This window comes from Antechinus flavipes, chromosome 4, assembly GCF_016432865.1.
Source record: "Antechinus flavipes isolate AdamAnt ecotype Samford, QLD, Australia chromosome 4, AdamAnt_v2, whole genome shotgun sequence".
Classification (NCBI taxonomy): Eukaryota; Metazoa; Chordata; class Mammalia; order Dasyuromorphia; family Dasyuridae; genus Antechinus; species Antechinus flavipes.
Window position 1 is genome coordinate 188,239,661 of NC_067401.1, and position 16,985 is coordinate 188,256,645.

The 16,985-nt window shown below is 34.2% G+C and overlaps 1 protein-coding gene across 2 annotated transcripts in view; it reads left to right on the forward strand.

The window, feature by feature from the left end:
- The first annotated feature begins 3,664 nt into the window (after window positions 1-3,664).
- Window positions 3,665-16,985, forward strand: part of BTNL9 (butyrophilin like 9) — a 35,753-nt gene continuing 22,432 nt past the window's right edge. For both annotated transcript variants that reach the window (XM_051996071.1, XM_051996072.1), the window contains exon 1: window positions 3,665-3,799. The gene's annotated coding sequence lies outside the window, so the exon portion shown is untranslated. The remainder of the gene's footprint in view (window positions 3,800-16,985) is intronic.

The window sequence follows — 16,985 nt, forward strand, 5'->3', positions numbered from 1 at the left end:
TGATTACATTAAAGTTTTTACACAAACAAAACCAATGCAGTTAGAAGGGAAGCAGAAAATTGAGAAACAATTTTTATAGCTAATGTTTCTGATAAAAGACTCATTTCTAAAATATATAGAGAACTGAGTCAAATTTATAATAACATATATCTTTATAATTTTTTATATCTACATTTTATATTTTAATTATATTATATTATCATATGTAATATATTAATATAATACAATATATAATACATTAATATAATTATGTTGTATTAATATTTAATATTTATTTATATTTATAATAATATAAATCTTTTCCCAACTGATAAGTGGTCAAAGGATTTGAACAGGTGCTTCCAGATGAAGAAACTAAAGTTAGCTATGAAAAAATGCTCTAAATTATTATTGATTAGAGAAATTCAAATTAATTCTAAGGTACCTCCTCAGACCTATTGGATTGACTTAAATGACAGGAAAAGATAATAAATAAAAGTTGGAGAGGATGTGGAAAACTGGGACACTAGTGTATTATTTGTAAAGGTGTGAACTAGTCTACCCATTCTGGAAAGCAATTTGAAACCGTGCCCAAAGGTCTATAAAACTGTGTATACCCATTGATTTAGCAACACCACAACTAGGCTTGTACTTTAAAGAGATCATAAAAAAGGGAAAAGGTCTCATGTAAACAAAAACATTTGTAGCAGCTCTTTTTGTGCTGGCAAGAAATTGGAAATTGAGGGGATATCCATCAATTGGGGAATGACTTAACAAGTAAATACTATTATATTACTCTGTGAGAAATGAAGAACAGGCAGATTATAGAAAAACCTAAAAGGACTTACATGAACTGATGTAAGCAGAACCAGTAGAACACTGACCAAAATAACAGCAACATTGTATGATATTGGTTGGATAACCAATTATGATATACTTAACTTTTCTCAACAACACAGTCATCCAAGACAATTCCAATAGACTTAGGATGGAAAATATTATCTATACCCAAAGAAATAACTATGGAGACTTGAATTCAGATCAAAACATACTATTTTAACTTAAAAAATTTTCTCTTTCTCTGCTTTTCTCCCTTTTTTCTGATTTTTCTTTCAGAACATGATTAATGTGGAAATATGTTTAACATGATTGTACAATCTATATCAAATTGATTGCTGGCTTGGGGAGGGGACGGAAAGAAAGAAAGGAAAAAAAATTGGAACTCAAAATCTTATAAATATGTTGAAAACTATATTTTCATGTAAATGGAAAAAAATTAAGTGGGGGAAAAAAAGAGATGATTGATATACTATGGGCCTATATGTAATATATACAAGAATTTGAAGAAATAATCTATACTAAGGGTGAGTGTGTTATAAATAAGAATTTCTTACTCCATTTGGAGTTAAGCTTTTTATCTATTTCAGCATGGATATGTGACAGAGATCCACTCAAAGGATCCCAAACTTTGGGCACATACATTGTACTCTGCCTTATGCCAACTCATGAAAAATCTAGGAAGCTTGTTTCTGGAAAGGTGTAATAATATGTTACACAAAGACTCTGCTCTCTCAATTTGGAGCATGAATAGATATTCCATAACTGGTTTTAGTCTTCATGTAGTAAAGATATGGACTTTTGATGGGCTGCTGAACCAGAAGTGGGATGCATTCAAAAGGCCCTAATATAAACTTCTCGCCCCTTCCTGGTTGGAAGTAATCAAGGAAAGTGAAGATACTATAAACCTCTAGATAAGGAAAGAGGCTTCAAACCTTAATCTGGGCTTGACCCTTCTCCCATATCTTCTAGCTCACGAATATAGTTCTTTACATTTTGTCCCTTTTAGGTGGAGTATGATGGAGGGTAATAATCTTGTGAACTTTGAATGGTCAAAATAGTGAACATCTGAATTCTAGGAGCTGGAGTCCATACTGAGATTTTTCTGGAAGATGAAACAAATTGGGATTTGCTGGAAATCAAGAATCAAGTAATCTGTTTGACCTAGCATAGATTAGAGGCATCCACTGGCTTCTGATTTGGAAGTAAACTTCAGGGGACAAAACCTTTATAGAAATTGCCCTAAGTTTGAGCCCCCCTTATCCTAAAGTTCTAGAATAAGAAGGCAAAGCAGAAATAGAAAAATTACACTGATCACTACCTGAAAGGGATCCCAGAAAGAAATCTTACAAGAATACTATAATCAAGTTTCAAAGCTCCTAAGGAAAGAAGAAAATATTGCAAGCAATAAGAAAAAAAAATTGAAATATCATGGAGCCACAGTAAGGATTACACAAAACCCATCAGCTTCTACATCGAAAGTCATAGGTCTTAGAATACTATATTTCATAGAGCAAAAGTGTTGGGATTAAAACCAATGGTAATTTAGCCAGTAAAGTTAAATATAATCTTGAATAAAAAAAAAAGACATTTAACAAACTGAAAGACTTTCAGGCATTTGTGACAAAAGCAATAGAACTTAAAGGAAAATTTGACACATAAGATCTAGGAGAAATATAAGGTAAACATCAAAGACCAATTACAAGGACTCAATAAGATCAATTTGTTTTATATTACATCTTCTCTTGTGTCCTGCTGTGTACATGGCAATGTTCTTTTTTCCTCGTCTCATTTCGTATTTAAGTTGAAAATTAATTTTAAAAATTTACAAAAAACTCCCCATAAAACAAACAAACAAACAAACAAAACATTTGAATCTCCTCTACCCAGAGAATATATTTCCAGATACTGGGAAGAAATGTTCATACTTCTGTTCTTGCTTAGTATCCATAGTATATATCCATTTGTAAAAGTTAAATGATGTTAACAAGTTAAGTGATACTGAGGCACTAATCATTGATAATTGATATAGGAGAGAATCAGAATGGGAACTTCAGCAGATAGCATTTGAGAAAGCACCCTTCCTTATCCTTCAGAGGTACACTTAGGATTCTGAGGAGAAAGTGTAATACGTTTTGTTGGGCTATCAAATCCAGAATCTTGTTACTGGTAAAACAATCTATATTTTCTATTGTGATTGTGAAAATTGTTACCTATACAATTTGAAAGAAGTAATTTAACCTCTTAGAATCTCAATTTTCTCATTGGTAAAATTTGGATAATAATATTTGTATTCAGGGTTACTGTGGGGATTATGTATGTTAAAATGCTTTATACCAGGTAAATGTGAATTGTGATTATTACTATTGACCTTATCTCCTAAAGTTCTTTCCCAAACACACTTTACCTTTATTTATTTATTTATTTATTCTAATCTGCACCAAGAACATGATCTTCTCTGCCTCTTTCTCCAATTTTGTCTTTTTTTCCTACTAGCATCAGTTTTGGATAAGTTATAGGTGAGTGGAAATTCATATGTCAAACTGCCTGTTTTCATGTTCTTTCTCATTTTAAAGGAAAGACTAAGCCTGGGCAAGATGGACATTTTAAAGGCCTTGGACTTTAACCATGTTCATCTTCCTGGTTTCCTATAACTCCAGGAAGCTTCTAGATACCTTTTCCCCTAAGGTCCCCAAAGGAATCATTTATATGGTAATTCAATGTATTATTATTTTTTTCATAGGGATAGGATGTGATGAGAACATTTCCTTTTTTTGTTCTTTTCCATCTGAGTTTTTAGTGGACATAGGGAAAGCAATTTATTTTTTAGGATTAAGATAAGTTAGGAGCTTCTGATCCCTTGCACTGACTGTTCAATTCAGATGAGTTTACTTCAGACAGAGAGAATTCTTCAAAATCAGCTTCTTTGTTAAGCAAGTGCAAGAAGTTGCACTGCCATTTTGGATATTTCTCTGGCTGCCAGGTAAGGCATTTGTTTTCAAATTCTTTTAGATATGATGACAGAAGAGTGATAAAATTAGATTTCTGCCAATTTGCCTTAGTGGGAAGAATTAACAGCATCAGGTAGAAGTTCCTGAAAAAAAGATTTATGCTCAATTTAAGAACAGACTTCCTAACAATATGAGTTATCTCCAAGTGCAATGTGCTACTTTTTAGGGAGAAGTGAGTTTCTTATTACTAGAAGGCTAGACAACTACTTGTTAGGTTGTATATGATCTCTCTCACCTCTGTTTCCCTGTAGGTAAAATAAGGCTAGCAGCAGCATCTACCTTATGTGGCAGTTTTGAGAGCAAGTGTGAGAGTGTAGAATGAATTTTGCAAAACTTAAAGTTATATATACGTTGTTATATCTTAATTGTTATTTCTCAGTTCAATAAGAGTTTCTATGATTCTAGGTAACTTTAGTAGCTGCTAAAAATGGATAAGTAGGAATAGTCAAAGCTCATAAGAGCAGATTGTTAAATTTTCAGTGAGCATTTATCCCTCAGAAATTGGCAAAAACTACATACAAATCAAGCCTTGATTGTCTAGTCTTTAGAAAATGTTAATACAGATTAAATTTGAAAGTAGGTGATTCTATTCCTAACCTCCTTCTACCCAGAGCCAATTGTTCAACATTTACACTCCTGTATTTATTTTATAAACCACATAAATAATAATAATGATAAAAATAACCATTGGCATTTACAAGGTGATTTCAGGTTTGCAAAATGCTTTGTATATATTATCTCATTTGAGGCTCACAATTCCTCTAGAGATTCTGATAACAAATTGTTTGGGTATGGGATAGATTTTAGGGAATGAAAGGGAATAATAATTAGAGGAGGAGGTAAAGTAAAGTCCTATTTTTCTCTAAGGCAACAATCGCAGAAAATCACCTTATGTCTAGCGTTTGTCAGAGAGAGGGAAATGTTCTAGTTAACTACTTTGGATCAGTCAATTAATCAACAAACATTTATTAAACTTCAACTATGTACTAGGGATTGTGCTAGAAGTAGCTAGTGACACACTGCTGAACTTGGAGTCAGAAAGATTTGGATTTAAATCCAGTATCAAAAACTTACTAGTTATATGACTTAAGGCAAGTCACTTAACTACTGTCTGCCTAAATTTCCTCAATTATAGAATAGAAATAGGATAGCTAGGAAGCAAAATGGATAGAGTGCCAGTTCTGAAGTCAAGAAGACTCACATCCTTTGTTCAAATCTGGCCAGAGACACTTCCAAGTATAACATTGGGTAAGTTATTTAACCCTGTTTGCCTCAACTTTTTATGAAAAAGGAAATGGCAAACCACTCCAGTATCTTTGCCAAGAAAACCCCAAATGGAACCACAAAGAGTAGGACATAACTGAACAGCAAAAAGAAGAAAGAATAGGGCTAATAACATTTACCTCATAGGGTTGTTGTGAGGATCAAGTAAGATAATATCTGTAAAATTACTTAGCACATTGGTTGGGACATAATATATTCCTTCCCTCACTTCCCTCAAGCTCTGAGGATACAAAGAAAGGCAAAAGACAGCCCCTACTCTCTAGGAACTCACAGTTTAATGGAAGCAATATTGTAAAGGCAGAAATATTTGTATTCTGAGTCTCACAGCTTTTTTCCATCTCTGTTAGCTAGCTGTATGACTATAAGCAAGTCAATTAACCTCTGTTTGCCTTAGTTTTCTTAACTATAAAATGGAAATGTAATTTCTGTTAGCTTCTTCATAAACAGGAAGAAGGTGCTGCTGGTGGTGAATATGATGGATTAGAAAGACCTTTTTCAATTGTGCTTATAGTCATGGACATGATTCAGGGAGAAACACTGTTTTAAGGTTACAAAGGACTTTGCCCACAACAACCTCTGAGAAAAGTATAAAATTATCCCATCTTACAAATGAGAAGATTGAGACTCAGAGACTGACTTGACAAAGGTCATACTGATGTGGCTGTTTTAGATACCGGATGATGGTACCAAAAGTTGGGGTCTGGTCATGTGAAGAACTCATAATGGCCATTCTCTTTGGCAAAAGCTAGATTTATTTAGGGGAATGGGTTATAGAAAAAATGAGGGGAAAAATAGGCACCAGGCAACTATGAAATAGAGTTGGTAGAACATAGAAAGGGATTTTAATTATTAGTGATGGAAAGGGCAAGTTCCCTAGTGGTTGGAGAATGCCCTTAACTTACAGGCTAAATCTTGAAAGGGACTAACTAACTAAAAGAGTTAGTTAAATATAAGGAGAAGTGGGGTCAGGAGACCCACAAGGCATGGTAGGGTTAGGAGATACCACATGGCATGGGGGAGGGAGTAAAAAGAAAAACACCTGAGGCAAAATGCTATGGCAGACTGACCCAAAGGAGGGCAGCAGTGAAGTGATAGTTTATAAGTAGATTTAATAGGGAAGTGAAAACTCTGGATTGGTTAAAGGGGCGTGTCACTGAACACTCTGAGCACATTCACCTTCTGACAAGGGAAGACAACAAAAATCAATGATGGAGAAACTCTATTTGTAGGGGCCCTCTCCAAAATCATTCTTTGCAGTTTATTTCCCTCTAAGGAGACTTATTTTACCCAGCCTAATGGGGAATAAAGGGTGGGATAATAGAAAACTGCTAGACTCAGAGTCTGTAAGACTTGGGTACAAATCTTACCTCTCACATTTATTTGCAATAGGACTATGGACAAGTCATTTAACCATCCTTATCTGTTAAATGGCAATAATAATAATACCTGTAGCACTATTTTTAATATCAGAATTATTGTAATGCTGGAAAAACTGGGGCAAGATAAAGATTAGAGAATTTTTAATATTTTATTTGGATTTCTGAGAAGAAGAGATTTTCTGGGACCAAAGGATCCATTTTGGTCCCAGGGCTGATGTCTTAAAGCATTCAGCAACAGCATCAGCCTCAGCCTCATTAGCAGCAGCAGCCTCAGCATTAGCAAGGAATGTGAGATTCCAAATATATATGTGGCTCTAAGATCAGGGGAGACAAAGAAAGGGATGGAGTCTAAGCATTGGTAAACGGACGGCATTTCCAGGCAAGGATCATCAGTTTGGTTCTGACAGGTTGGGAGTAGGACCATAAATTCTGATAAACTGGGAGCAAAGGGAGCAGTAGTCAGAGACAGAAAATCTGGAACTTAGAGATAGAGGATATTAATTAGGTATCAAATAGGACATCAGGAGTTTTATCTTTTGGAATGCCAGAGTGGTCAGATCTCTACAGCCCTAATTACCTCAGCCATAATGAACAGGAAAGGAGGGTTGCAACCAGGGGGATTGAAGAAGAACAATTCAAGGAACTGAGGCAGAATAATTTAGGGAAACCGAGGCAGGGCAATTTGGGGAAACTGGGGCAGGAAAATTAGGGAAACTGAGGCGGGACAATTTAGGGAAACCGAGGGAGGACAATTAAAGGGAACTGTGGCACAACACTATCTAAAAATTGAATTGCCTGCCTCTAAAGGTAGGAGGTTCTTTATCATTGGATTTCTTCAAGGAATGGCCCAGGTATGTTATAGTGGGAATTCTTCAATACTTTTAAACAATTAAAGTGAAATTTTAAATTAAATTTTCATACTAAAAATACATTTCATCAATCAGTTCAGAGACTTGGATAAATCTCTTTTCTTATAAATGTTTATCTTTCTCTACATATCAAAACCACTGTTCCCTTAGGATAGAATAAAATAACAAACCTTAGTTGTACTAATTATTTATTATGTAACAAAAATAAAGCAAAGATAAATTGTGCTAGTTGACTACTGAGATCCCTCCTAACTTTGAAATTGTGTTTCTGTGAGCTTTCATATTTCATGCTTTCACTATCTAAATAGAAAAGAGATTCCATCTAAGCTGGAGACAATAAAAGATAGCAGATTAAAACTCTTTAAAAGTGCCCTAGCTTGCAGAAACACTATTTAAATTGATCTATTAGTCTTCTGATCCTGTATTTTTCCATATTATACTCTAATACCTTGTTGTATTGTATCTTTTTCCTTAGTCCCCCCAGAATGTTGCTAAAGATTTTTTTTTTCTGGAAAAGCTTGGCAGATATATAAATAGACATAGATCTGTGAAGGAAACTAAAAGCAGATTATTGTTGTCATTTGTTTCAGTGGTATCTGACTCTTTATGGAAGTTAGATTTTTTTCTAAAAGCTGGACAATTTACTTTTTGTCCTGTGAAGTTTTCATATATGATTTCTTGAAACATAGCTCTGAAAAAACAGGCTTAGAAAAATAATGGTTTTTAAGGAATCCAATGATTCTCTGGACTAGCCTATTGTATTTCAAACTTGACTATATCTTTTTTGATTTAATATCTGAAATAGGAAAATATGAGGCTCAAAGCTTCCAAGTATAATGATTTATTTGCAAGGCTAGCAGTTGCCAACAAATCTAATCTATTAACTCTTCAGAAGTCAGAGCCAAAGGAGTGATCTATAGAGTTTATTTTTATAACAAAAAAAGAGGAATTATTAATTACAACAATGCTAGGAAACTTGTTTTGAATATAATTCAATTGGACAAGGTAGGTTATCTGACTAGTTTACTTTGTTGGGATTTTTCTAACACATTTGATGTTATCATCATCTTTTGGATTGTGGACAGTTTAGGGACTGCAACTGTCGACCTATTTGTCTAAGTAAGATTGATTATTTTAGAAATCTTATCCTACAGCTGGAGCATTTGCAATTAGAAGTATTACTTTTTAAAAGATCTGTGGATTAACTAATGTAGTTTTATAGCTACTAGAAAGAAAATCTTACTTCAGGAAGCACAAGAAAAGGAAAACTGATTCATTGAAATTAAAAGAACTTAACCATTTAAATCTTAAATCTATCTTAATCCTGTGATTAGTTTTACAAAGATGCATACTCTAAATTATCTGTCAACAAAGTTGATTAATTCCTTCACTTTTAATGTCAAATCATTCTAGTTTTCATTAAATGGTCAATAATAGGCTCTTGCCCAGGACTCAGTGGCTCATTCTTTAGGTTTTGGTGGCTTAGAATGAGTGTAAATAGCAATTGTTTTCTTTTCTAGTCAGGAATTTTGATGGTCTTCTCCTCCTAGATCTATGTTTTTGTGATGGTAAATTAGGATTTCTTTTTTCTCAATTCTTACCTAACTCTTAATCATTGAATGAGCTTTGTCTCAGACAAACTGAGGCCTGGGAAAGACCTTAATTTAGAAAGACCATATTGGGCCATCACCAGTCATCTTGACCTTTGTCTTGCCACTGGATGTTGATAACTTTGGAGGACAGAGTGAAACTGTTGACTCTGTGCGGCTTAATTCCAATTCATAAGCAAGTCAAGATATCATTCATTGAGGTTATTGGTCCTCTTTGAATAAAGGATGAAGAACAACCACTTCAAAGGGTTGTTTTGAGACTCCAAATAAGATAACATTTCTCTAAAGCACAGTGAAAACTTTAAAACACTATAAAGATTTTCTCGCTCTTAGTATAGCTGATAAGGTCAGGGTAGCAATTCCTTGTTCAAAATAAACATATGATAAATTCACAATGACTATTCTCTTTGCCAAAAAGGGCATTCATTTAGTAGAAGAAGTTATAGATGAAATGAAGATATAAAATAGGCACCAGGATTGGTAAAGATAAAATGGATTGGGGAGTACAAGAAGTTTATCACGAAAAGGAGTTTTGGAAAAATCTATTAAAGGAATATAGGCCTGCGTATGCCATTGACTGGAAGCGTAAATCCAAAGAAAATTTTGCAGATAAACCAGAATTAGCTAAAGTAATGAGAAAAATGACATTAAAGGGAAGATACTATGAGGGAGAAAGAAAGAGAATATCTCATAGTGGGTCCTGAAAAGGACTTAGCAACAATCTTAAATCATGAGCACATCTTTTATAGGGGAAATAACCTTGGGGATTTCTTAGGGGAGGAGGGAAAGTAAAGGTGGGAACAAAAATGTATATTGAGATGTGGAGGTTGCCTTGAAAATACTAACAAAGACAGTTGGGAAAGGCTTTATTCTAAACAGAGGTATCTTAAAGATGCTAATCAAGGCAGTCCGAGCATACATCCTGTTTGCCTTAACTATGGTTATAAAGTAGTCTGGGAAACTTAAGTTCCCAGGATAAGCTTTTTAAGCATTTCCTGGAAAAGGGAAAAAATAAGTTGATTTTAAGATTCACATCATAGCTTTAAGCTATGAAAGGTGGCTGGTAAGCAACTAAAGCTTAAAACTATGTTAAAATGTGTGTGTGTATGTGTGTGTGTGTGTGTGTGTGTGTGTGTGTGTGTGTGTGTGAAGGAGAGACAGAGACCGACAGAGAGACAGAAGGAGAGAGAGACAAAGAGAAAGAGACATACATTGGGGAGAGAGAGACAGAGACAAAGAAAGATGGGAGAGAAACATTTTTTTATATATGAGAGAGAGTTCAAATTTTTGTCTCAATCTGTTCCTGTGTTTCCTATTACAATTTTTTTTTTCTTATAGATGATGAGGGTCAGGAGAGCATTTCCTAGTTCCAAAGGTGAGGCTAAAATGACAAAATCACATTAATGTTTTTGCCAGAATTCACAAGAAAAGGTCATGGACACAATCCAAAAATGATTTTGCAACATGTTTTTTTTGGGAAATGATTTATATAACTCAGAGGGAAAAGGAGGTAAATAAAGGAAGCATCTTGGGAGTGACAAGTATGTGTATTGAAATGTTGGGACAATATAAAGGATGCTAACAAGATGTAATGCTGGAGAAACTGAGCAAGACAAAGATTAGAGACCAATTTAATAGTTTATTAAATGGAGAGAAATACTGGGATCAAATGGATCCATGGTTGGTCCCAGGGCTGAACGAGACTATTATCTCAAATAATCCAGGCCCGAGTATCGGGACAGCAAGCTTTTTATAGGATAACAAGAATAATGATATAATGGGAGAGGTACCTGGATGGGGATGACCTAATGGGGGGAGGCATCTAGGATGACACAATGGAGGGATGTACTGGAGAGATTACTGATATTCTAATGATGTCTAAAATGGATAAACTTTTATCCTGTCAAACATTAAGAAGGAATGATTATAACTTAAAGATATAAAATCTTTATCTCATCAAACATTAAGAGGGAAAGGTTATAATCTGAGACAGAGTAACTAAATAGGACAATTGGAGAAACTGGGTCAGGACATTAAAAGGGAACTTGTGGCATAACAAAGACAATCTGGAAAAGCCTGGGTTCCCATCATGTTTGTTTTAAAGATGCTAACAAGGCAGTCTGGAAGCACTAGTTTTTTTTTTTTTTTTTTTTTTTTTTTTTTTAAGAATGCAATTATACTTGGACAGAGTTCACATTATGACCGCCTTAGCTATGGTACTAAGATAGTCTGGAAAAGCTAACCCTTCAGTGTATAAATAGCAGGATGGGCTCCTTTTAATATTCCCTGACAAGGGAAGAGAATAAGCTGGTTTCAGAGTTCACATTATATGGATATTAACATATAATCCTGAGCCATTTATTTCATTTCTCTAAACCTCATATACCTCATCTATATAATGAGGGAGATTGAACTAAATAATTTATGATCTTAACATTTCCAACTCTAACACTCTACAATTTTCTATAGCTTTGGGGCTGTAGAGAAGTAGGTAAGAGAGAAATGAAGTGAGTTATGCAGTTATATGAGCTGGTTTAACAAAACCCCGGATTTAGAAGTTCAGGCTCCTAATACCATGATATTTTCTCTCTTGACAGAACCTAGGTTATTTCCTCAAACTCAAAGTTTTTATGTAACACTTGCAGGATTCTCTAAACAATTTGCTTCTTCTTCTCTGATGTGACCACATTTCACTATTTTGACACTAAGGCACAGAAAAGAGAAAGCAAGTAAAGAAATTGTGGTAAAATAGGGATTTAGAACATTCTTATTCCCACATTGTATTTTATGATTTATGATATGTCATTTATGAAAACAAATCATAGATTTATGATTTTTTTTATTATAACTTTTTATTGACAGAACCCATGCCTGGACTTAAGATTTTTTTTTAGCAAGTTACTTGTTAAAATACCTCTCTGAGCCTCAGTGTCTTCCTCTGTTAATTGGAGGCAATAGTTACACTTCTTATTTCATAGAGATTGTTGTAATGAAAATGATGAGGTTAGTGGTAGTGAAAAAATGCCAGAATTGGGGTGGGCAATCCCCTCTGGTCAGAGCAGGTCCAATGCGAAAGAATTCACAAACCCAAAATCTGTGTGGCTAGAAAAGGGAATTTTATCATTCACTAAGAAGGAAGCTTTTTTAGTGGGCAAAACTCCTCATTAGGAGTTTGGCAATGAGAAATCAGTTGAAAAGAGATTAGTTATCTTGGAGTTTAGAGCCACTCAATAGTACGCTCAGACTGTGATCTCCAACTGAATAAGACCACTTAACTTGGCGAGGGTGTTATCTGGGATACTTTTCCCAGGGGAAAGCTTGAGACATTTCAGGGTTCATCCTCATCAAAAGCACTCTGTAAATCACAAAATACTGATGTATGAGTTGATATTTTTGTCTTTGGACTTCTTTCTAGATCCTTTTCCCAAGTCAGACACCAATTTGAACAAAGTTTATGACATCAAATAAAGGAGAAAAATTTACTCTTTACTGATAAAAAGTTCCATTCAAATTTAAATTCTATGATCCTTTTAGTCATTCCCGGAAATCTTTTAAAAAATTGTCTTGTGTTTATTTTAATTTGTATTTTAAAAGTTAATAGTTTATTTTGCCCCATTACATGTAAAAACAATTAACATTTATTTTTAAAAGTGTGAGTTTTAAGTTCTCTCCCTTTCCCTTTTCCATTACCTCATTGAGAGGGCAATCAAATAAGTAAAGGTCATCCATGTGTAGTCATATAAAACATTTCCATATTAATCATGTGAAAAAAAAAAAAAACCAAAGGAAAAAATCCTCAAGAAAAACATGTCTCATAGATAGCATTTTTTATCATAAGTCCTTCAGAAACATTTTGGATCAAAGTATTACTGAGAAGTTAAATAATTCACAGCTAATCAAATTACAATATTTCTGTTACTTTGTACACATTATGTTTCACTTTGCATCAGCTCATGGAAGCCTTTCCAGATGTTTCTGAAAGTATCCTGCTTATTATTTCTTATAGCACAATAATGTTCTATCATAATCATGTGCCACAATTTGTTCAGCCAATCCCCAGTTGATGATCATTCCTTCAATTTCAATGCTAAAAATATTTTTATACATATAGGCCCTTTTTCTTTTTTAAAACATCTTTTGGGATGCAGACCTAGTAGTGGTACTGTTAGGTCAGAAGGATATGCATGGAGGCAGCCAGATGGTCAAATGCATAGAGCACCAGCCCTGGAGTCAGGAGGCCATCAGAAGCTTAACAAGTACTAGCTGTGTGACCCTGGGCAAGTCACTTAATTCCAATTGCCTCACAAAAAAGGGAGTATTCATGGTTTTATAGCCCTTTGGGCATAGTTTCAAGTTGTTCTACAGAATGACTGAATCAGTTTACAACTTTACCAACAATGTATTAATGTCACATTTCCTGTAATCTCCCCTAACATTTGTCATTTTTTTTCTGTATTATTAGCCAATCTAATGGATATGAGGTAGTACTTTAAACTTGTTTTAATTTGCATTTCTTCAATCTATAGTGAGTTATAGCATTTTTTAAAATATGGCTTAGATAGCTTTGAGGAATGGCTTTTATTTTTATAAATTTCACTCAGGCCTCTATATGTTTGAGAAATGAGAAATGTCAGAGAAACTTGTTTCAAATTTTTTTCACAGTTACCTTTGCCAATTGTATTTCCTTCCATCCTATTTCTCCCTCCCTCCCCTTTTATCTTATTCACTCTTTTTATCCTGTCTCTCCTCAAAAGTGTTTTTTCCCTAATTATTCTTTCCCCGCAATCTGCCCTCTCTTCTATCACATTTCTTCAGTGAGTTTTTATACCACTTTCTCCATTTGGACAATTCTATTTTTTAAGGAGTTTTTTTGTCTCTTTTTTTCATTTGGCCAATTCTGTTTTTTAAGGTTTTCTTTTTTTCTGATGACTTTTTGTACCTCTTTTACCGTTTGGACTAGCCTGTTTTAAAAGTTATTTTCTTCAGTATTCTTTTATGTCTCCTCTACCAAGTTGTTGACTCTTTTTTTTTTTTTTTTTTTTTTGGCTGAGCCAATTGGTTTAAGTGACTTGCATAGGGTCACATAGCTAGGAAATGTTAAATGTCTGAGGTCAGATTTGAACTCAAGTCCTCCTGACCTCAGGGCTGGTACTCTATCCACTATACCAATTAGCTGCCCTCTACTGACTCATTTTTTAATGATCTTCTTGCATCATTCTTATTTCTCTTTCCAGTTTTTCCTCTCCCTCTCTTACTTGATTTTCAAAATCATTTTTGAATTCTGCCATAAATTCTTTCAATTTATATTTCCTGGAGGGTTTGGATGTAGGATCTTTGATTTTGTTTTTTCTTCTGAGTGTGTTTTAATCTTCCTTGTCATCTTAGTAACTTTCTGGGGTAAGAATATTTTTTGATTGCTGCATTTTCCCAGCATTTCTTTTTTTATCTTAATTTTTAATTTTAAATATTTTTATTTTCCCAAGTTATATGTAAAACAAATTTTTATATGTTGTTTGAAAACTTTGAGATCTAGATTCTCTCTCTTTCTCCCTCTCCCCACTGAGAAGACCCATGTGAAGTTGTGCAAAACTTCCGTAAAAGAAAACATAGAAATCCCCTCTCCCTGCCCCACAAAAAAAAAAAAAAAAAAAAAAAAAACTCTCCAGAAAAAAATTTTAAAAAAAATATGCTTCAATCTGTATTCAGACACAACCAGTTCTTTCTCTGTATATGGATAGCATTTTTTCCCTAAGTCCTTCAGAATGACCTTGGTTTATTTGTATTGCTGAGAATAGCAAAGTCATTTAGAGCTGATCATCCCACAATTTTTCTATTACTGTGTACACAGTACATTCCACTTTGAGTTCATAGACAATAATATTCCTTCATAAGCTTATACCACAATTTATTCAACCATTCCCCAGTTGGTGGGCATCCCATCAATGTTCAGTCCTTAGCCCTAAGGAGAGAGCTGCTATAAATATTTTTGTACATAGAGGTCTTTTTCCTTTTTTTTTTTTTTTTCAAAGATCTCTGTTTAGATTATGCCTAGTAGTGGTACTGTTAGGTTGAAGCATATGTATGAATTAATTGACTGGATCGGATGCTTGTCTCCACAAGAACAATGACTTAATGAGGAGAGGTACCGGACATTCTGATGATGGCTAAGATAGAAGATCTTTATCCTTATCAAACATTAAGAGGGAAGGGTGGTGTTGTAGCCTGGGGGTTGGGGCAGAATAACTGAGGTAGGACAATTCAAGGAGACTATGGCATAACAGGGAAAACTTGGGCAAATTGCTGCCTTTTTTCCATGAACTTCTACTCCCTGAAGTCTTGACCGTCTTCAGTAATCTCCCAACTAGGAATTTTGTAGACCACAATGATAGACTCTCTCTGTTTAAATAATCTGGTATCAAATTTACAGGGTAGCATACAAATGGAAGGAACCCAGAGTTACACAATTATCCATGAGTAGTGTTCAGTTTCTGGATTATCCAAGTCATTCATTCATTACTTGTGCTTTATTTCTTTACATAGACATTATGCTTCTTATCCAAGAATGGAACAGAGCTAGACAACAAACTTAATTCTGATATTTGACTATTGGAAATGGCTTACTTATGCCTAACTGACTAAAAAAAAAAAAACCCAAAACATTTTAAGTGCTTTTTTTGTGTGCATAGAACTGTGTTTAATATTAGGGATTCAAAGAGAAAAGTATGATAGTGCTGACTCTCAAGGAAATCTCATTATAATAGGGAGATACAATACATATGGAAGATTTCAGTGTAAAAGATTACCGGAAAGGCTCTTAGCCTTCAGTGGGCAAGGCAGATAATAATTCATCTTCTTTAGTACTTTAAAATTTTTTAATATTCTTTAATATTTTTCCATCAACAAAACCATTGAAGATGCCAAGGACTCTGATGATAAGAGTTCAATAGCTGTGGCTGCTGAAAAGATACAGAAGTAGTAGCCAAGGATGCATGTCCACAAGGGTTGCTTCCCTGGATAATAACTGTCGGGGGGAAATGACTGAGGTTCACTGCTATGTTCCCAGTGTTCTTCACTTAGTTGTCTGTGGATGGCAGTTGGATGTGTCCAACACCAGGGGAAAAGAGAGATAAATTAAGGGTTGGCAAAAGGATTATTTGATATTTTTATATTAAAATTATTCCATTCAATAACAAACATATTTAATTAAATTATTGATGCTACCAATTTTTTGATCATAATGTTTGGAATAGCTTATATAAATCATTAACAACTCTTTTTTATCTAAATCCAATAATGATAAGGTTCTATTCCAGAGTATATTATTTTTTTTTCTTTCTTTATAATTGTATGATAATATATAATATTGGAAAGAACCTTAGACTTCATCCAATCAAACCCCCATATTTTATAGATTAGGAAACTGAGGCTCAAAGTCACATATCTTTTGGGCAGCAATGTTGACTTGTGTTCTTTCATTATATTACACTGTCTCTCCTAACTGTAGTTTCCTTTATTGACATGTTTCCCCACAGTTCCCCAGATATAGGCACAACAAGAGGAAGTCATTTCAAGAAATCTTCATTGTTGTACAGCTTTGTTTTGATGCTTTGTCTGAGGTTTTTGTTTTATTTTGATGTTACAGATCTGAGGTTCCAGGAAGTAGGCAAGAGGGTGGATTTAAGCAAGAAAAGGACTAAAAAAAGTCTCAGCAATTTTCTCTTAATTTGGAGAAATTTATTAAATCTTGAAAGGGGGATACTCTAACCTGCTCACATTGCATTCTGTTCTTCATTGGAGCAATGAGAGCTTCCTGTGGAAGTTCTCAGTTCACTTTAATTCCAGGGCTGTGTGTGATAATCATAACAACAATAATAATCAATATTTCTATAGTGTTGTAAGGCTTACAAAGAAAAGGCTGGGGGAATTAAGGAAGTATGATCAACCTTTAGGACCAACCTTAGGTCAAAAGAAATTCAAGCACTGAGTTTAAAGAAATTCAGATAGCAGATCTTGAAA